At 46.7% G+C, this 22274-nt stretch overlaps 1 pseudogene; it reads left to right on the forward strand.

Moving 5' to 3' along the window:
• Positions 1-21338, forward strand: part of LOC141977960 (ceramide synthase 4-like) — a 61885-nt pseudogene extending 40547 nt beyond the window's left edge.
• The last annotated feature ends 936 nt before the right edge of the window (positions 21339-22274 follow it).

Raw genomic sequence — 22274 nt, forward strand, 5'->3', positions numbered from 1 at the left:
TTCTTAATCAGTGGAGAGGGTCTGAATCCAAATACCCCAAAGATGTGGGTAGCTCAGAGCCCCACCTCCAAATCTGACCTGCAGTCCCTGGTGACAAATACTCTACCGTATGTCTGAGAGGAGAGAGAAACTAGGGAACTAAAGTGCAGTAATGTTCAGAAAAGAGGCTGTGGAAATAGGAGTACTCGTGGCACCTTAGAGACTAACAAATTTATTTGAGCATAAACTTTCGTGAGCTACAGCTCACTTCATCGGATGCATTCAGTGGAAAAATTTGAGCATAAGCTTTCGTGAGCTACAGCTCACTTCATCGGATGCATTCAGTGGAAAATACTTTTTCCACTGAATGCATCTGATGAAGTGAGCTGTAGCTCATGAAAGCTTACGCTCAAATAAATTTGTTAGTCTCTAAGGTGCCACAAGTACTCCTTTTCTATAATTTAGGGAAGTACAGTGGTATTACCCTTGCTGTGGAAGTGGTCTCACATGGAGGGAACTGCAGAGGGTGGGGCATTCCCTTGCTGCTAGTGACAGACCAGTCTTGTTCTACCCCTCCAAGCAGCAATCAGGCTGAAGTACCCATTAGAATGGATCTGTGAACCTTGATAACCCAAAGTAGGGTGACCAGACAGTAAATGTGAAAAAACGGGACGGGGGTGGAAGGTAATAGGAGCCTATATAAAAAAAACCCAAAAATCAGGACTGTCCCTATAAAATCGGGACATCTGGTCACCCTAACTCAAAGAAAGGAAATTTCCAGGTAAGCATGGATACATTTCCTATTAAGGTATGTCTGCACTTCAAGCCAGAGATGTAAATTCCAGCTCGAGGAGTCAGGCCCTCTTTAGGTCTTATAGAGATAGCAGGTTAAAGTGGAGTGTAGCAGTGGCAGTACAAGTGGCAGAAAGGGCTAGCCACCCCAAATACATACCCATCCAAGAGGCTAGCACTCTACTAGGGCTGATTAGCACCTGCTAAGTGGCTCTGTGGCTACACTCTATTTTTAGTGTGCTAGCTTGATCAGAGCTAGCGTGGGTATGTCTGCTCAATCTGGAATTTTCACCTGCAGCTCAAAGGGTAGACATAGGCCTTACCTACACTTTCAAGTTAGAGAGCATTAAATCAGCCCCAGGCACCCTAGCTCCTGAGGTGTCCACACTGGCAAGGCATGTAGAGTGCCCAGACTCCGCAGCTGGAGTGCTCCTGGTAATCCACCTCCACGAGAAGCATAAAGCTTGCTGCGCCTGGGCTGGAGCGCTACAGTGCCAGTGTGGATGCCCTGGTCTATTAATGCGCTCTGATCAGCCTCCAGAAATGCCCCACAATGCCTGTTCTAGCCACTCTGGTCATCACTTTGAACTTTACTGCCCTGCCCTCAGGTGACAAACCGTCAGACCCGCCCTTTAAATTCTCTGGAAATTTTGAAATTCCCCTTCCTGTTTGCTCAGCCAGGCATGGAGAGCTCTCAGCGCATCTTCCCAGGTGACCATGCCTCCACGCGCCGGGCAAGCCCCAGTCTGGAGCAACGGCGAGGTGCTGGACCTCATCAGTATTTGGGGGGAGGAAGCTGTCCAGTCCCAGCTGCGCTCCAGCCGAAGGAATTACGATACCTTCGGGCACATGTCAAGGGCCATGCTGGAAAGGGGCCATGACTGGGATGCAGTGCAGTGCAGGGTTAACGTGAAGGAGCTGCAGAATGCCTACCCCAAAGCGCAAAAGGCAAACAGCTGCTCCAGTGCTGCTCCCACCACCTGCCATTTCTACAAAGAGCAGGACGCGATTCTTGGGGGCAACCCCACCTCCACTCTACATCTGCAAGTGTAGCCATGCCCATACTCTCAAAGTCATTTCTCTGCATCTAACTCATGTCATGCTCTGGGAAACCAGGTGAGATCCCAGCACATCAAGAGAGAGTTTAGATTATCTAGAGACAGTTTCTAAACACTGGAAAGGCAGCGGTATCCCTTGTGCTGGTACCTGCAGTTTGTCACAAAACTGGAACTCAATCTGTCTTCTTATTCCAGGACTTTAAGGAACAAATGGTGCACCACACAACTACCATCCTCCTGATCAGTTTCTCGTACTGTGCCAATTACCTCCGGATTGGGTCTTTGGTGATGTTGCTCCATGTTTCTTCCACTTTTCTCCTAGAGGTAGGTTATTCACTTGTTATAAAATAGCTATGCACTTTGGCTTCCTTTCTTAGAGTATATACTCCTGTTGCACTGTAATGGATACATTGCAATATCCCTCCCATGATGTCTCCATTTTCTTGGTTTATTTTCGTAGAATCATAGGACTGGAAGGGACCTCAAGAGGTCATCTAGCCCAGTCCCCTGCATTTTATTTTGTTATCTCTAAAAAGAAATGCTAAGAAAAACGTTTTTAAAAGAACTCAGCAGCATTTTGTGTTGGGTGAACTAGTTCAGTCTCTCGTGTCGGACAATATTAGGTTCTGATCCTGCTCTCTCTTATACATGTGCTTAGCAACACAAGTGACTCCACTTCCAACAAACTCAACTTTCATTCTGGAAAAGTAAGAGAGTATTTCACCAAAGAAAAACCTAGACGATTCAATTGTCCTTCGATGAGCAATGGTGTCAAATTTAGAAATTGAATTTATTAATTAAATTGTGAAATGGAGGGATTTTAGTCCTGCGTTGAGTGTAAACTTCAGCATAATCTTCACTATGGAATCTCTACTAGAACTTCCAAATTACTGTCACTATCTTTTTAAGAGTGGTGACAGCTTCTGGTGACATTTGATTAGATTATATAGATACTTGGGCCCAAATTTTCCAAAGTAACCACTGACTATGCATGCCCCAGTTTTTGGGTGCCCAACTTTAAACCCCTGAATTTCAAAGTTGCTGAGCCCTGCAGCTCCCATTGATTTCAGGTGGGGCTGTGGGCATTCATTACCTCCAAAAATCAGACTCAAGTGTCACAAGCTGGATGCCCAAAATCAGTGGCCACTGGGAAATCTGGTTATGTGCAGCATTAGGCATGTTTCCTTCTGTTTTACTGTGCATGCTGGCTTGAGTTCCTCTCTGCAAAGAGCGCACTGCATGGATGTAGTTCAAAGTCTCAGAATACCTAGCAATCACCAAGAGTTTGAAACTTGTTTCTAGTTAGCTGGGTGAACATGTAGTCCAATCCCAAGCAAACATTATACAGCAGACTCACTGTAGTTTAGACACTTACACAGTTTACAAACCTGGGCATGTTCTCTCTTAGAAACATTAGAATTAAAATGACCAAGCTATCACCTGCCTTACAGGTTATAGGTGTGTAAAGTCTGTGTTAATTATCGAGTAAAAGAATTTATAGATACATATTACTTCTTCTCCAGCTCGTTTGGTGATTCATAATTTGGTGCTTTTTCTAGACAAGTAGCAGCTTTAGAAGGAATTACTGTTATTGGGTCTGATTCTCTGTGCCTGGCACCTTGTGTCACCAGTGATACCTGTGCAAAGTGAAGGCAAAATGCTGCCATTCTGATCTCAGAACACTGTAAACTCATTTTCTCCTGGGGTAAATGAAGATTCAAGCAGATCAGGCAGGTGAGAGTCAGTTTCTCACTGCTGAAAAGACCTAGATAAACATTGGCCCAGGAGCAGGAAAAACTCTCTGGAAAAAACCAGAAAGTACTTTATTAAATAAAATTCAGGGCAGAGTATGTTGCTCCTCCCTCTCAGGAAAATGGAATTTCCTGCACTCACTAAGGGTCTCCACCTTGTCCAGGATGTGCTGCCTGCAGGTCTGAAAGGGGAGTTCAGTTCCTATGACCCATCTTTGACCTCTGTTGAGATTGATGAGGGCTGAATATTGCACTGTGCCTCACTGCGCTGTGTGGGTGTTCATGGTGCTATCACACACTGGCTGACATTAATGGCCTGTTTCTTCTCTCCCCAGCTAACCAAGTTGCTTCATTACTTGAACTGGAGACACGCAAGGGACCTTCTCTTCTTAACTTTCTCATTTGTTTTCTTTGTTACTCGGCTCATCGTTTTCCCATGCAGGTGAGCCTCAGCTTTATTGCAGGTTTATTCAGGTTTTCTTCAAATGCACCTCCAAGGAGGCATTCCAGAGTCACCAGGGACTTGCTTGGCTTGCCCAGCTCCCATCGAGTAGTTCAAAGCTCCTTGGAGGGCAAGGTTGATCCCACTGGGTCCTGACCCTGTTGAATCTGGGATAATTTTAAAAATGATTTATTTTCCCTTTGATAAATAAACCCATGTAACCCTGAACCTCCAGGTGCAGCCTCTGCTCCCTCTATCCTCAGACACCTGTCCAGAATAAGCCAATCTCTGAATGCCTGGGGCTGGGAAGAAACTTTGGAGTTTCTTCCACTTTGGAGTTTCTGATACTGACATCTCTCAGAGAAGGGACACCTGAGGTAGAAGATCCTGTATAGAAGGTCTCGCGTGTGGCTATAGGCTGAAGGCTCTTTCAGATCAGAGATCAGGCAGCAGGGTGTGAACAATGTATAGTGAAAGCATAGGAGAGAGACCCAGGGTCAGAGCTGAAATCTGAATACAGATTAATCCAGGTTGGGGAGACACCACAGCACCAGACGCCAAGGAGCTGAGACTGGGATCCATCCCCCTTCCCTGATCCTACACCAGCCAGGGCAGGATCCCCTCATAGCCCCTGATCTTCCTCATCTAATTTCAAGCCTAAACTTGTTGATGGCCAGTTTATAGCCATTTGTTCTTGTGTTCACAGTGGCACTTAACTTAAATAACTCCTTTCACTCTCGTGTGTTTATGCCTCTGATGTATTTGCGATTATATCTCCCCTCAGCCTTTGTTTGGTTAGGCTAAACAAGACAAGCTCTTGAGTCTCGTCTGATAAGGTAGGTTTTCAATTCTTCTGATCATCCTAGTCGCCTTTCTCTGCACCTGTTCCAGTTCAAATTCATCTTCCTTAAACATGGGAGACCAGAATTGCACACTGTATTCCAGAATTGCACACCGTATTCTCAACAGTGCCTTGTATAATGGTACTAACACTTCCCTGTCTCTACTGGAAATACTTTGCCTGATGCATCCTAGGATTTCATTAGCCTTTTTCATGGCCGCTTCACATTGGGGGCTCAGAGTCATCCTGTGTTCATCCAATAGACCCAGGCCTTTATCGTCCTCTGTCACTTCCAACTGATACCTCACCAGCTTATAGCAAAAATCCTTGCTTTTAGTCCCTAAGTGCATGACCTATACACAAATGCAAGAAGCCTGGGAAACAAGTGCGGAGAACTGGAAGTCCTGGCACAGTCAAGGAATTATGAGGTGATTGGAATAACAGAGACTTGGTGGGATAACTCACATGACTGGAGTACTGTCATGGATGGATATAAACTGTTCAGGAAGGACAGGCAGGGCAGAAAAGGTGGGGGAGTTGCACTGTATGTCAGAGAGCAGTATGACTGCTCAGAGCTCAAGTATGAAACTGCAGAAAAACCTGACAGTCTCTGGATTAAGTTTAGAAGTGTGAGCAACAAGGGTGATGTCGTGGTGGGAGTCTGCTATAGATCACCAGACCAGGGGGATGAGGTGGACGAGGCTTTCTTCCGGAAACTCACGGAAGTTACTAGATCGCTGGCCCTGGTTTTCATGGGAGACTTCAATCACCCTGATATCTGCTGGGAGAGCAATACAGCGGTGCACAGACAATCCAGGAAGTTTTTGAAAAGTGTAGGGGACAATTTCCTGGTGCAAGCGCTGGAGGAACCAACTAGGGGCAGAGTTCTTCTTGACCTGCTGCTCACAAACCCCGGGAAGAATTAGTAGGAGAAGCAAAAGTGGATGGGAACCTGGGAGGCAGTGACCATGAGATGGTCGAGTTCAGGATCCGGACACAGGGAAGAAAGGAGAGCAGCAGAATACGGACCCTGGACTTCAGAAAAGCAGACTTTGACTCAGGGAACTGATGGGCAGGATCCCCTGGGAGAATAACATGAGGGGGAAAGGAGTCCAGGAGAGCTGGCTGTATATTAAAGAATCCTTATTGAGGTTACAGTGACAAACCATCCCGATGTGTAGAAAGAATAGTAAATATGGCAGGCGACCAGCTTGGCTTCACAGTGAAATCCTTGCTGATCTTAAACACAAAAAAGAAGCTTACAAGAAGTGGAAGATTGGACAAATGACCAGGAAAGAGTATAAAAATATTGCTCGGGCATGCAGGAGTGAAATCAGGAAGGCCAAATCACCCCTGGAGTTGCAGCTAGCAAGAGATGTGAAGAATAACAAGAAGGGTTTCTTCAGGTATGTTAGCAAGAAGAAGAAAGTCAAGGAAAGTGTGGGCCCCTTACTGAATGAGGGAGGCAACCTAGTGACAGAGGATGTGGAAAAAGCTAATGTACTCAATGCTTTTTTTGCCTCTGTCTTCACGAACAAGGTCAGCTCCCAGACTACTGCACTGGGCAGCACAGCAAGAGGAGGAGGTGACCAGCCCTCTGTGGAGAAAGAAGTCATTCGGGACTATTTAGAAAAGCTGGACGTGCACAAGTCCATGGGGCCGGTTGCGCTGCATCTGAGAGTGCTAAAGGAGTTGGCGGATGTGATTGCAGAGCCATTGGCTATTATCTTTGAAAACTCCTGGAGATCGGGGGAAGTCCCGGACGACTGGAAAAAGGCTAATGTAGTGCCCATCTTTAAAAAAGGGAAGAAGGAGGATCCTGGGGACTACAGGCCAGTCAGCCTCACCTCAGTCCCTGGAAAAATCATGGAGCAGGTCCTCAAGGAATCAATTCTGAAGCACTTAGAGGAGAGGAAAGTGATCAGGAACAGTCAGCATGGATTCACCAAGGGCAAGTCATGCCTGACTAATCTAGTTGCCTTCTATGACGACATAACTGGCTCTGTGGATGAGGCGAAAGCAGTGGACGTGTTGTTCCTTGACTTTAGCAAAGCTTTTGACACGGTCTCCCACAGTATTCTTGCCAGCAAGTTAAAGACGTATGGGCTGGATGAATGGATGATAAGGTGGATAGAAAGCTGGCTAGATTGTCGGGCTCAACGGGTAGTGATCAATGGCTCCATGTCTAGTTGGCAGCCGGTATCAAGTGGAGTGCCCCAAGGGCCGGTCCTGAGGCTGGTTTTGTTCAATATCTTCATAAATGATCTGGAGGATGGTGTGGATTGCACCCTCAGCAAGTTTGCAGATGACACTAAACTGGGAGGAGAGGTAGATATGCTGGAGAGTAGGGATAGGATACAGAGGGACCTAGACAAATTAGAAGATTGGGCCAAAAGAAATCTGATGAGGTTCAACAAGGACAAGTGCAGAGTCCTGCACTTAGGATGGAAGAATCCCTTGCATCGCTACAGACTCGGGACCGAATGGCTAGGCAGCAGTTCTGCAGAAAAGGACCTAGGGGTTACAGTGGACGAGAAGCTGGATATGAGTGAACGGTGTGCCCTTGTTGCCAAGAAGGCCAATGGCATTTTGGGGTGTATAAGTAGGGGCATTGCCAGCAGATCGAGGGACGTGATCATTCCCCTCTATTTGACATTGGTGAGGCCTCATCTGGAGTACTGTGTCCAGTTTTGGGTCCCACACTACAAGAAGGATGTGGAAAAATTAGAAAGAGTCCAGCGGAGGGCAACAAAAATGATTAGGGGACTGGAACACATGACTTATGAGGAGAGGCTGAGGGAACTGGGATTGTTTAGTCTGCGGAAGAGAAGAAAGAGGAGGGATTTGATAGCTGCTTTCAACTACCTGAAAGGGGGTTGCAAAGAGGATGGAGGATGGATCTAGACTGTTCTCAGTGGTAGCAGATGACAGGACAAGGAGTAATGGTCTCAAGTTGCAGTGGGGGAGGTTTAGGTTGGATATTAGGAAAAACTTTTTCACTAGGGGGGTGGTGAAACCCTGGAATGGGTTACCTAGGGAGGTGGTGGAATCTCCTGCCTTAGAAGTTTTTAAGGTCAGGCTTGACAAAGCCCTGGTTGGGATGATTTAGTTGGGGATTGGTCCTGCTTTGAGCAGGGGGTTGGACTAGATGACCTCCTGAGGTCCCTTCCAACTCTGATATTCTCTGATTCTATGATTCTATGACCTTGCATTTTGCACTGTTAAATTTCATCACATTTCTATTACTCCTATTTACAAGATCATTCAGATCTTCTTGTATGATATTCCGGTCCTCCTCCGCATTGACAATACCCCCCAAGTTTGTGTCATCTGCACATTTTATTCACACACTTCCACTTTTTGTGCCGAGGTCATTAATGAAAATGTTAAATAAGATTGGTTCCAAGGCTGATCCCTGAGGAACTCCACTAATAACCTCCCTCCAACCTGAGAGTTCACCTTTCAGTATGATCCCTTTAGCCAGTCTTCCCTTTAACCGGTTCCTTATCCACCTTTCAATTCTCATATCAATCCCCATCTTCTCCAATTTAATTAATAATTTCCCACGTGGAACTGTATCAGATGCCTTACTGAAATCCAGGTAAAGATCTACTGTATTTCCTGTGTCGAAAAAAATCTGTTATCCTCTTAAAGAAAGAGATCAGGATGATCTGGCACAATTTACCTTTTGTAAAACCACATTGTATTTTATCCCAGTTACCGTTTGCCTCTATGTCCTTAACTATTTACTCTTTCAAAATTTGTTCCAAGACCTTGTATACTATGAGGTCAAACTAACCGGCCTGTAGTTTCCTGGATCACTTTTTTTCCCTTTCTTAAAAATAAGAACTATATTAGCAATTCTGCAGTCACGGGATACGATCCCTGAGTTTACAGATTCATTAAAAATCCTTGCTATTGGGCTTGCCATTTCAAGTGCCAGTTCCTTTAATATTCTTGGATGGAGTTTATCCAGTTTCATCCCAATAAGTTGTCTGAGTTTGAATTTCATCTCGGATGTGGTAATTTCTACTTCCATTTCTTCATTTCCATTAGCCACCCTGCTACTATCCCTCAGCTCTCATTACCCTTATGGAAAACTGAGGCAAAGTATTCGTTTAGGTGTTGGGCCACGACTAGATTATTTTTAATATCTACCTCATCCTCAGTGATTAGCAGTCCCACTTCTTCGTTCCTTGTTTTCATTTTATTTTTATGAGTATAGAACATTTTACTGTTGGTTTTAATCTCCTTTGCAAGATCCAACTCTGCTTGGCTTATGGGAGTTCTCACTTTTTCCCTACACTTGCCATATCCCAGGGGAACCTCTAGTAGCTTTCTTCTCCAAGGTGATTTTGGCCCAAACAGACTCTGTTTTATAAATTTCATCATTTCTAATTTCTTTACAGTCTATCTCCTCATTAATATACAGAGCTTCTCCACCACCTTGACTTTTATTCTGTTTTTCCTGAACAGCACATACCCTTCAGTACCTGTGCTACAGCCATGACTACTATTCCACCATGTTTCTGTTATCCCTCCAATATCTGGTTTCACTTCCCGCACCAGTAGTTCTAATTCCTCTATTTTGTTACCCAGTCTCCTTGCACTTGTGTGCAGACATCTTAGTTGTTGCTGCTTGACTTCGCTCACATTCCTCACCCATTTGGGTACAGTCATTCTTCAGACAGTATTGCCTATCTGACTGTTAGCTTCATTGGTATCAGCACTATCTTTCCTCTTGATGTCCATTCTCCCACCCGCTGCTGTTCCTTTCTCCATTGCCGTATCTTCTCTTACTTGATCTTGCTTCCACTCAATGTTAAAATCAGACGTGGAGATTACATGAGCATCTCCCAAGTTCCTAGTTTAAAGCTCTTTTAATCAGATGTGCCAACCTCCATCCCAGAAGTCTATTTCCCTCCCTATTCAGGTGAAGTCCATCCCATGAGAACAGTCGTTTGTCCGGGAATGCCTCCCAGTGGTCAAACATCCCAAAGCCCTCCTTATAGCACCACTGCCTGAGCCATCTGTTGATTATCATAATCTTGTCTTGCCTTCATTCTCCTCCTCCAGGGACAGGTAAAATCCGACAGAAGATCACCTGAGCCTCCATTTCCTTAAGCATCTTCCCCAGCCTGTCCTAGTCTTCCTGGATGTGTTCCAGTGAGAATCTATCTGTGTCATTTGTTCCCATGTGAAGGACAATCAGTGGATTCTTTCCTACTCCCATTAGGACCCTCTTCAGTCTCAGGTCCAGATCCTGTATCTTCGCTCCTGGCAGACAGCTCACCCTTCTGTTCTCTGGTTCAGCTCTGGTGACAGGCGTGTCAGTTTTTCTTAGTAGGGAGTCCCCATTCACATAGACCTGCCTCTTCCTGGTGATGACGCAATTCTCCAGCCTTCCTCCTGTTCTTTCAGGCTGCAAGTCCTCTTGTCGTTTGTTCTCATTTGCAATGTTCTGTGAGTCATCCTCTGTCCTCCTAGGGCTCCAAACTCTGGCTATCTCCATTGACTCTTCCCCTCTTCTTGTAGGACTAGCCGCTCTTCATAGAATCATAAAATCATAGACTATCAGGGTTGGAAGGGACCTCAGAAGGTCATCTAGTCCAACCCCCTGCTCAAAGCAGGACCAATCCCCAACTAAATCATCCCAGCCAGAGCTTTGTCAAGCCTGACCTTAAAAACTTCTAAGGAAGGAGATTCTACCACCTTCCTAGGTAACGCATTCCAGTGCTTCACCACCCTCCTAGTGAAAAAGTTTTTCCTAATATCCAACCTAAACCTCTCACACTGCAACTTAAGACCATTACTCCTCATTCTGTCATCTGCTACCACTGAGAACAGTCTAGATCCATCCTCTTTGGAACCCCCTTTCAGGTAGTTGAAAGCAGCTCCCCTCATTCTTCTCTTCTGCAGACTAAACAATCCCAGTTCCCTCAGCCTCTCCTCATAAGTCATGTGTTCCAGTCCCCTAATCATTTTTGTTGCCCTCCACTGGACATTTTCCAATTTTTCCACGTCCTTCTTGTAGTGTGGGACCCAAAACTGGACACAGTACTCCAGATGAGGCCTCACCAAAGTCGAATAGAGGGGAATGATCATGTCCCTCGATCTGCTGGCAATGCCCCTACTTATACACCCCAAAATGCCATTGGCCTTCTTGGCAACAAGGGCACACTGTTCACTCATATCCAGCTTCTCGTCCACTGTAACCCCTAGGTCCTTTTCTGTAGAACTGCTGCCTAGCCATTCGGTCCCGAGTCTGTAGCGGTGCATGGGATTCTTCCATCCTAAGTGCAGGACTCTGCACTTGTCCTTGTTGAACCTCATCAGATTTCTTTTGGCCCAATCCTCCAGTTTGTCTAGGTCCCTCTGTATCCTATCCCTACTCTCCAGCATATCTACCTCTCCTCCCAGTTTAGTGTCATCTGAAAACTTGCTGAAGGTGCAATCCACACCATCCTCCAGATCATTTATGAAGATATTGAACAAAACCGGCCCCAGGACTGACCCTTGGGGCACTCCGCTTGATACCGGCTGCCAATTAGACATGGAGCCATTGATCACTACCCGTTGAGCCCGACAATCTAGCCAGCTTTCTATTCACCTTATCGTCCATTCATCCAGCCCATACTTCTTTAACTTGCTGGCACAATACTGTGGGAGACCGTGTCAAAAGCTTTCCTAATGTCAAGGAATAACACGTCCACTGCTTTCCCCTCATCCACAGAGCCAGTTATGTTGTCATAGAAGGCAATTAGATTAGTCAGGCATGACTTTCCCTTGGTGAATCCATGCTGACTGTTCCTGATCACTTTCCTCTCCTCTAAGTGCTTCAGAATTGATTCCTTGAGGACCTGCTCCATGATTTTTCCAGGGACTGAAGTGAGGCTGACTGGCCTGTAGTTCCCCAGATCTTCCTTCTTCCCTTTTTTAAAGATGGGCACTACATTAGCCTTTTTCCACTTGTCCGGGACCTCCCCCGATTGCCATGAGTTTTCAAAGATATTTTTTTCCTCCTGGCCCTCCCACCTTCTGTTAGTGGCTGCTGTGCCCCTTCTTCATTCTCCAACTTGGAAAACCTGTTCCTGAGCTCTGTTTCTCCTTCACTAGCCAGTCTTTTCATCTGCCTGGTTCTTGTAGTCATGGGCTTCCACTGGCCCCTTTCCTTACCCAGCAATCTCCCTTCACAGTTCTTCAGTCCAGCTTGCATCTGCAAGTCTTGACTTTTCCCTTCAGCCTCATCTTGCTGTCCCTCCATCATCAACCTGAATCCCCTTTGAAACTCAACCATAGTTACCACCTGCATCTCCAAACTTCAGATCTCTTCCATCAGCTCTATCAGGTGGCACCTCATACAAACAAAGCTCTTTTCAGGTACCTGCTCCAGGATCATGTACATCCTGCAGCTTCCACTTCTGGTCCTCTTCATTTGTCTCTTCCATTCCTTGGGTCACTACCATTTCTGCCTCTGTGTCTGTCATAGTCTTCCCACCTAAAGTCCTGTCAAAGAAAAAGAAAAAAGAAAAACAAAACAAAAAAACCCAAACCCAAACAGACACCACACATTTCCCCCCACTCCCAACTTCCATGCAAAATCCCCTGTTTACAGCTCTGACTGGACAGGAAGCAGCAGCTGGCTGGGCCAGAACTGAACATGGATCAAGTCCCGCCCCAAGCTGAGCTGGGCCAGTCGGCCAGCACCATGTAGTGACCCACATCACTACTCCCCAGGACAGGATTGGCCTGCCACCTCCCTGCCCCCCTCTGCAATGGGACTTGCCTGCTAACCCCCATGAGCAGGCATAGCCTCAGCATGGAGGTGGGAAGAGGGAATGCCCACTCTGCCTTCCTGCTATTGGAAAAAATGCAGAAATAGAGGAGGGACTCGGTGTCTATGCATATCCCATGAAAATCCAGCATTCACTCCCGCGAGACACTGGCATGAATTAAAAAAAAAATCTGTGATTTTCTCAGCCTTAACCATGACTCCAAAATCCTTTTCAGAGTCACTGCTTTCCAGGATGGAATCCCCCACCCTGTAACTATGGCTGACAGTCTTTGTTCCCAGCTGTATAACTTTACATTTGGCTGTATTAAAACACATATTGTTTGTTTGTGTCCAGCTTCTCAAGTGATCGTGATCATGATGAATCAGTGATCTGGTCTCTTCATTATTTACCACTCCCCAAGTTTTTGTGTCATCCACAAACTTTATCAGTGATGATTTTATGTTTTATTACAGGCTATTGAGGAAAGTGTTAAATAGCACAGGGCCAAAAACCAGTCGCTGCATGACCCCACTAGAAATAACCCACTCAATAATGATTCCCCATTTACAGTTACACTTTTAGCTATGCCAGTGAGCCAGTTTGTAGTCCATTTAATATGTGCTATGTTAATTTTCTATCATTCTAGTTTCTTAATCAAATATCACATGATGCCAACTCAAATGCCTTACAGAAGTCTCTTTCATCAACACTATCAAACAAACTTGTAATCTCATAAAAAATTATATCAAGTTAGTCTGACAAGATCTACTCCATAAACCCATGTTGATTGGCATTAGTTGTGTTACATTCCTTTAATTTTCTATTAATGAATCTTATATAAGCCTCTCCATCATCTTGCCCAGGATTGATGTCTGACTGATAGGCCTATAATTACCCAGGTCATGCCATTTACTCTCGTTAAATTTTGGCACAACATTAGGCTTCTTTCAGTCTTTGGAACTTCTCCAGTGTTCCAAAACTTACTGAAAATCAACAGTAATGGTCCAGTAAGCTCCTCGGCCAGCTCTTATAAAACTTTTGGATATAAGTTATCCAATTTAAAAATGTCTAAATTTAGTAGCTGCTGTTTAATGTCCTCCTGTGTTACTGCTGAAATTGAAAGTTTTCATCATCATCATATGACATGACTACATCATTTCCCCCCCCCCCCAAATACAGAGCAGGAATATTTATTGAACACTTCTGCCTTTTCTCCATTATTACTGATATGTGGGAGCCCCAAGGTCTAGTCCCTACTCTATTTATTTATTTATTTATTTATACAAAGTGGAACAACTTCAACAGGAGAGATTAATACAGACCCACACCTGAAAATCCAATAGCCTGGTGGTCAGGATAGAGGAGACCCAAATTACAGTCCCTGCTCCAAATGAGGCAGAGCAGATGTTTGAAAACAGGTCTCCCGTATCCCAGATGAATGCCCTAATCACTGAGCTGTTGGCTATAAGGGGGGTAGGGGTAACAGTCTCTCTCTTTCTGTGGCTTTTGGAGAGAAAGAACTGACCTGGTTTAGGTGCCTAACTCCAGGAGAAGGTTCATGGTTGTGGGTCCCAAGCAAAATACCTCCCTCCAGCCCAGCGTTAGGCACCTAACTACCTTTAAGGGTGTGATTTAGGTCACACCCCTCTCTGGGATTTCCTCCTGGCTAATTTAGGTAGATCCCCACTCAGCTTGCTGTCTTCTGTGTCCCCTTTCTTAGGTGCCTAACTCTCCTCATACCTTGTATAGGGAGCCTGGGTGCCCAGCTCGAGGCTGACAGTTCCACTGGGCCACAGGGCACCTAAAAATAAGGTGTTTCAGCACCTATGTCCTGTTGTGGAACTAGCCCTAAGAGACCATCAGAAAATTAATGTTCATGAAGGGTTTGCAACCTTGTCCCATTAAAATTAAACAAGGAAAACACACATCCAGTGTCTTTGGACACTTCCTGTAATTTTCACATCATCTGGGTTTGTTGCTATAGCAATTTCCTAACCTTACTAAGAGCCTTGAAAACTTCTAATTATTTCTTTTAGCTTAAACTCCCAGTGTTATCTGTGAGTAAGAGGGCTAATGTGATGTTTGAATATATGAACAGGAATATCAGGTAGTAGGGAGGTGGTATTGCTTCTGCATACAGCATTGATGGGACCATTCCTAGAATATTCTATCCAGTTCTGGTGTCCTCACTTCAAAAAGATGTTGAAGAATTTGAAAGAGTTCAGAAAAGAGTCACAAGAATGATTCAAGGTCTGGAAAACCTGCCTTACAGTAAGAGATTTAATTACAGGTTTCAGAGTAGCAGCCGTGTTAGTCTGTATTCGCAAAAAGAAAAGGAGTACTTGTAGCACCTTAGAGACTAACAAATTTATTTGAGCATAAGCTTTCGTGAGCTTCAGCTCACTTCATCAGATGCATTCAGAGATTTAAAGAGCTTTAAGAAGCTCAATCTATTTATCTTATCAAGGAGAAATTAAGAGGTGACTTGAGCACAGTCTATAATTGCCTACTTGGGGGAAAGATTTCTGATGGCAGAGGGCTTTTAAATCTCACAGATCAAGGTGTAATGATATCCATTGGCTGGAAGTTGAAGTTAGACAAATTCAAACAGAAAATAAGGTGCCAATATTTAAGTGATGATAATTAACCATTGGAACAAATTGCCTAGAGAGTTGATAGATTTTTCATTACTGAAAGTCTTTAACTCAAGGTTGGAGGGCTCTCTGAGGCACACGCTTCAGTTATGGATGTGATACAGTATTTACTGAGTGAGGTTCTATGGCCTTTGTATGCACTAGATGATCATAATGGTTCCTTTTGGCAGTAAAATCTATGAAATGCACCAATTTATATCAGACTTTGTATCTTCAACTTTTGCTTATTTTATAAATAGTTTCATATGTCAGGGTGACCTAATTGTTTGTTACCTTTCATTTGCTTTGGACAATTTAAGATATTCGTCCGGTGTACAGTCCACAACTGGCACAACAGAACTGACCTGAACTTCCACCCAGACCTGGAACTGAACACTCTGAGGTTGGCCTCTTGTTATTGCTGCTTAAATCTCATACCTGTTCTTGACTGAGTTTGTCTCTTGCTATATTGCAGGGTGCTGTACACTTCATTCTATAGTTCCATGGAGCAATACCAGCCCTTCTTCGGATACTATTTCATGAATGCTCTCCTGATGGTTTTGCAGCTGCTGCACGTCTTCTGGGCCAAGCTAATCATTCACATGATCTACAAATTCATCAATGGCACGGTATAGCCATTGCCTAGGCAACCTTAATTCAGTCCTCTTATTGTATGCATTATGATATGGCACAGTCTGTAGTTATGGGATCACGTACTACTTTTTCCATAAGATCCCCAGCTGCATTCAGTGTACAGGATGGATATTGCTCAAGGCATGAATCAAGTGTGTTTAGAGAAGAAAACTTTTATAGAATATCAGGGTTGGAAGGGACCTCAGGAGGTCATCTAGTCCAACCCCCTACTCAAAGCAGGGCCAATCCCCAAATGGCCCCCTCAAGGATTGAACTCACGACCCTGGATTTAGCAGGCCAATGCTCAAACCACTGAGCTATCCCTCCCCTGTCTGTGAGCACCCCGCTTTTCCCAGGTGGTCACTCATTGTGTGTTCCCTATTTTTCAGGTGTCTAGCTTGAGACGCTGGGGTCTGACTTACAGACATGAGCACTCACAGATGCAACTGATGTCCATGGCACAGATAAAGTGCTATATAATGCTATATAACTCTGGAAAATCAGGTCCTAAGCATCTCAAATCAGGCACCCAAAATTAGTGGATATTTCTTACCTTAATCTCTGTGTGCCTCAAGTTCCCATCTGTAAATTGGGGGTCACATTCCCTGCATCGCACGGGGGAGCAGTGAAAATAAGTGAATGTTGGTGACGCACTCAGATATGTTAGTGATGAATGCTATGGAAAATCCCCTAGGAAATGACTAATTCTGTCTTGTAAGCAGGGTTTGCAGAGGTTGCAGTAGTTAAAGTCTGGGGCTACACATTAAACAATGAGGAGAAAACAAGATATCAAACAGCTGCTCCCTAAGTGAGCACTGTCCATTGCGTGCACTGGGCCCAGCTTCCAGCTGGCCGCCACCGCTGCGGCTGGAGCTGGAGGAGGGTGCCTGGCTGCTCTGCTCCTGCTGCGTTTCCGGGGGAGGGGGCTGTTGCTGTGGCTGTCGCTCGCCCCCCTCCGCCTGGGTTCCATTCTGCCAGCAGCAGCAGCTTTCTTGTCTTGTTCCCGTCTCCCTTCCCCTCTGTTTGTCCCACCCATATTCCCCTTTTTCTCCTCCTGCCCTTCCCTTCCCTTTTGTCGGGAAGACTGCTCCCTTGTGCTCCCCTTCTCCTTCCCTTCCCTTTTCAGCTTCCTCAGCCCCTGCCCAGGGACCCCTTTTCCCAAGGGGGGAAAAGTTTCCCCCTGCTCCCCCTTCCCTGCTTCTCATTCCCTCCTCCCCCAGTGCAGAAGGGCACCAGTAGAGCCACTGTGACCATGACATCTGGGCCAGCCCCTCCCCCGAGCCGCCCTCTGAGCCCACTCAGGTGCCTGGGATGGCCTCTCCATTGCACCCAGACAAGCATGATGGCCAGCGTGCACAGGCCTTGCGTGGGCGGTGGCAATGGCAGGAGATGGAGAGCACCCCCTTGGGAGGGAAGATGGAGACCCAAAGGTGCTGCCACTGGCCCCGCTGCCAAATGCCATCTCGCTTGCTGACCTTGTTAGTGTTGCTTGGGCGATGGTCTGAGTGTGGAGGGAGGGGGAGCGAGAGGGGGAGGGGAAGAGGAGGGACAGGGGCAGAGTTAAGGGGAAGCACCAGGCTGGGGGGCAGCTGCTGCTTTCAGATTTGGAGGATGCCTCCCCTTTACCATTCTCGGGGGTTGGGGGAATGCTGCTGTTTCTGCTACATCCATTTAATGCCCCCAGGAAAGTTCACTGGAAGGAGCTGGCTGAAGAGAAGGTTTTGAGGGGGGATGTTATTGCTGTTGTTGCCCCCATTAAAGGAGCCCATTGTGAAGGAAGTTGCCAGTGGGGTTCCCTTGTTGTCAACATCAGTCCCCCCAGTTGGCACCGAGCTTGAGATTTCTTCCTTGGTTGCCAATGGGGTGGACTTTGTGACTGGGAGCCTTCCAGAAAACTTGGGGGAGATCTGGAACCTGGGTCTGACACCAGCTGACCCAGGCAGGGATGACCATCTTCCCACAGATCCCAGTCTTGGTGCAAAGCTTATTTTGATGCCCTCCCCCATTCTCCTTCTGCACTTGACCCCAGCCCCACTTCAGAGGAGCCCCTTCGTCCTGGCCCTGGCAGCCTCCTCTTCCTGAGCCAGTTAGAGCATGACTTCCTCCGCTACCTCCAAGGGCTGTGATATGACCGGCTGCTCTTTTATCTCCATCTGAGAGTCCTCTCTCAAGACCTCTCTGAGTTCATAGAATCATAGAAGATTAGGGTTGGAAGAGACCTCAGGAGGTCATCAAGTCCAACCCCCTGCTCAAAGCAAGACCAACCCCAGCTAAATCATCCCAGCCAGAGCTTTGTCAAGCCGGACCTTAAAAACCACTCAGGATGGAGATTCCACCTCCTCCCTAGGTAACGCATTCCAGTGTTTCACCACCCCCCTAGTGAAATAGTTTTTCCTAATATCCAACCTAAACCTCCCTCACAGCAACTTGAGACCATTGCTCCTTGTTCTGTCATCTGCCACCAGTGAGAACAGCCAAGCTCCATCCTGTTTGGAACCCCTCTTCAGGTAGTTGAAGGCTGCCATCAAATCCCACCTCACTCTTCTCTTCTGCAGATTAAACAAGCCCAGTTCCCTGAGCCTCAGTTCTCCTCATAAGTCATGTGCCCCAGTCCCCTAATCATTTTTGTTGCCCTCCGCTGGACTCTCTCCAATTTATCCACATCCTTTCTGTAGTGTGGGGCCCAAAACTGGACCCAGTACTCCAGACATGGCCTCACCAGTGCTGAATAGAGGGGAATAATCACTTCCCTCGATCTGCTCCTACTAATGCAGCCTAATATGTCGTTAACCTTCTTGGCAACAAGGGCACACTGTTGCCGGTGTTTTGCCAGGACCTTCTCAGGATCTGGAAGTTGGTCTCCAAAGCCAAGTCCACTGTGGCCACTGAGGGTTTAGACCTCCTTGCTGAACCCCTGTTCCACAATCCATATCTTGTGGCACAAGTGATGGAGGTCCCCTTGTTGTGCCGGAGGTTAGTCCTGGCAGGTGTTTCCAAAGCTGGAGATCTTCTGGACTACAGGACAGAGTGGACCCTGGTATGCTCACCCAACATATGGGGTTACCCATCCCGCATGTCCTCTGCCATGTGCTGTGGAAGGAAAAGGCTGCCCTGCCTTCTATCTCTGTAGCTTTCTTCAATGAGTCCTGCAGCAGGGTGTTGCCTGTCCTCCCATCTCCCTTGGCCTGCCAAAGCTTGATGTTGGGCCCCTGCCCAGCGAGCCCTCTCCCGGCTGCTTTTGAGCTGGCTTGGACTTTCAGAAAGTCTTTAACAAAGTCTCTCACCAAAGGCTATTAAGCAAAGGGATAAGAGGGAAGATCCTCTCATGGATCAGAAACTGGTTAAAAGATAGGAAACCAGGGATCACCCAATAATAACATAAGAACGGCCTGGGTCAGACCAAAGGTCCATCTAGCCCAGTGTCCTGTCTTCTGATAGTGGCCAGTGCCAGGTGCCCCAGAGAGAATGAACAGAACAGGGAATCATCAAGTGATCCATTCGCTGTCGCCCATTCACAGCTTCTGACAAACAGAGGCTAGGGATACCATCCCTGCCCATCCTGGCTAATAGCCATTGATGGATCTATCCTCCATGCATTTATCTAGTTCTTTTTTTAACCCTGTTATAGTCTTGGCCTTCACAACATCCTCTGGCAAAGAGTGCCACAGGTTGACTGAAATTAATAGAGTTCAGAAAAGAATTGGATAATGGAGGATAGGTCCATCAGTGGCTATTAGGCAAGATGATCAGGGGCACAACCCCATGCTCTGGTGTCCCTAAACATCTGGCTGTCCAAACCTGGTACTGGATGACAGGGGGTGGATCATTCAATAAATTTCCCTGTTCTGTTCATCTCCTTTGAAGCACCTGGCACTGCCACTGTCAGAAGACAGGATGCTGGGCTAGAAGGACCATTGGTCTGACCCAGTATGGCCGTTTTTATGTTCTTACATTTTAACTGAAAGCAGGGAGCCTGTCTCTCTTGTGCTCTCTCAGTGATCTCTCTGCTGGACCCAGGTAATATGGAGGAGGAAGCTGTAAGTTCAAATGGAGAGGTGATAGCCTGACCTGGGGTGGAGGGGTTAGCCAGACTGGGAAAAGGAGAATGGGGAGACTGGTTCTGGAGGCTGTTGGGGGAGATGCAGATTGTGATTAGGAGTTGGGGTGGAGGAGATACTGGAACTGGGTGGGAAAAGACCCTGGAACTGTAACCTGAGGAGGAGACGGGGAGCCAGGGGAGACTGGAACTGGCAGGGCAGGGAGACTGGGAGCCAAAGGGGAGACTGCTTGGCACTGGCTGGGGAAGGAAACAATGAGCTGGGGGATTGTAGGGGAATTGCGAATGGCTGGACAAGTAGTCTAGGTCTGGTGGAAGGAGATTAAGCCTTGCAGGACAAGGAGACTGGGATGAGACTGGTACTGGCTAGATGAGGAAAAGGCACTGGGATAAGAAGGCCGGAGTGGGGAAGATCTGTGACAGGTTGCTGGGGATGGAGCAGAAGTGGTCACCCTGCAGTGGAATGGGCAGACGCCAGGTCTCCTGTACTCCAATGCTCTATCCACTGCCTCCTGAAGCCCTTATTCACACAAAATGTGCTACAATCAATAGACTTGCCATGGAAGGACCTCGGGGTTTGGTCCAATGTGCTCCTAGTGCTAGGAAACCCTTTTGTTTGCTGAATTTCATCCCCTTGCTCCAAACTGTGCCACTCTCCTCTTCCACCCACAGACCAGCACAAACAATTCTGCCCCCTCCTTGGAACTGAGGCTCTGCATAGCCCAGCCAGCTGTAGAAAGCTCTTTTTTCCTTTCCTCTAGCCCCATTAAACAGGGATTTGTTACCCTTCTCTGAACCTAGAAAGGAAATGTGCTCGGGGCCGCAGCTGTCACAGCAGGGCAGCCCAAGCAAAACCACAGGGCAGCATACCCTCAGCCCCCTCCGCGAGTCTAGCCCAGCTGTGGGTGTTTGGAAGGTAAATCCTCCCCCGCCCAGGAACTTAATGTGCTCCTTTGAGCTCAGGCTGCTTCATGACTGTACAGCCATTCCTGGCATGGACTGGGATTGTCCTTGGGTCGCCCCTAGAGTGAGACAGAGGGACAGTCAGAGCCCGTTTCAAGGAGAGACTCTCCAAAGGGCAGCCCGGGAGGACATGAGAAAGGGTTTGCTAAAGCCCACAGATAGAAATGGCAGCTGGACTCGTCATCCAGGGGCTCAGCTGTTTCTTGTGCAGCTTTCCATGTATTATTGCCTCTGATTTAAAATGTCTCTCTCCTGCAGATGAAAAATGATGCAAGAAGTGACACAGAAGAAAGTGATGAGAGTGAAGAGGAGCAAGAACAGAACAAAAAAGAGAAAAATGGGACCATGCACTTCAGCAATGTCACAAACAATTGCAGCCAAAGTAATGTGGCCCAACAGAGCCCATCTCACTAATGGGTGTGCTAATGCTTCAGAACTGCTGACTGCCCCCATCTATAACAAAGCTAGCCCAGTGTCCTTAGGACCTGTCATGCTCACTGTGTAGACCTGTGGTGACCAGATGTCCTAATTTTATAGGGACAGTCTCAATTTGGGGTTTTTTTTTCTTTGGGAGGCAATATAAGCTGATAGTTAAAAGTGCCCAGGGTCAGTGCATAGGGCCAGCACAGAGCTGCCTGGCTTTGTGCAGCTCCATGTGGCATTTTATGAAAATTAAGTCATGAGTTAATGTGTATATTTTCAAATAATTTGCATATAGCCATAAATGTCAGCTTGTAAACAAGTGTTAATTTACCACTGGTGAATGGAGTCTCTTGTTCATCTTCTAGGGGGCAAACATTGCCCCCATTACCCTGCCCTGACAGTCTGCTCAGCCCTATTCTGGGGTGACACCTTCTACGGGTGGTTTAGTGTCCAGAGCCCAGGCAGTTCTTGGCTTCTCTGCTGTCCAGGAAACCTTAATTCAGCCCCCTCGTGCATATGGAGGGAGGGTTATCATTGCGCATATAGGAGGGACAGGCGCCCAGCTCTCAGTGCCAATTTCTGGCACCACATCGGCCTTTGGTCACCAGGAAGCACAACTGCAAGGGAAGTTTTGGTCGGCACTTGCTGCCCTGGAAGAGCTGTGTGAGAATGGCACGTGCTCACTGCAGGTGGAATTGTAATAATAGCACCAGCCTCTAACACCCCTACTGAGCATGTGTGAACTTGGCCAAATGGAGCTATATTTCTGTGAGGAAAGGCACATCCCTGACATCAGAGCATCTGCCCTCCCCCCGTCCATGCACACACACTCCCTGCCCCCAAAGTTCAAATCCCTGGGCCAAAGCATAGAGGTACAAGAGCTTCTCAATGAAATGGCTACATGAACTTTTTACTATTGGCAAAACA

Source organism: Natator depressus, chromosome 25, assembly GCF_965152275.1.
Source record: "Natator depressus isolate rNatDep1 chromosome 25, rNatDep2.hap1, whole genome shotgun sequence".
NCBI classification, from domain to species: domain Eukaryota; kingdom Metazoa; phylum Chordata; order Testudines; family Cheloniidae; genus Natator; species Natator depressus.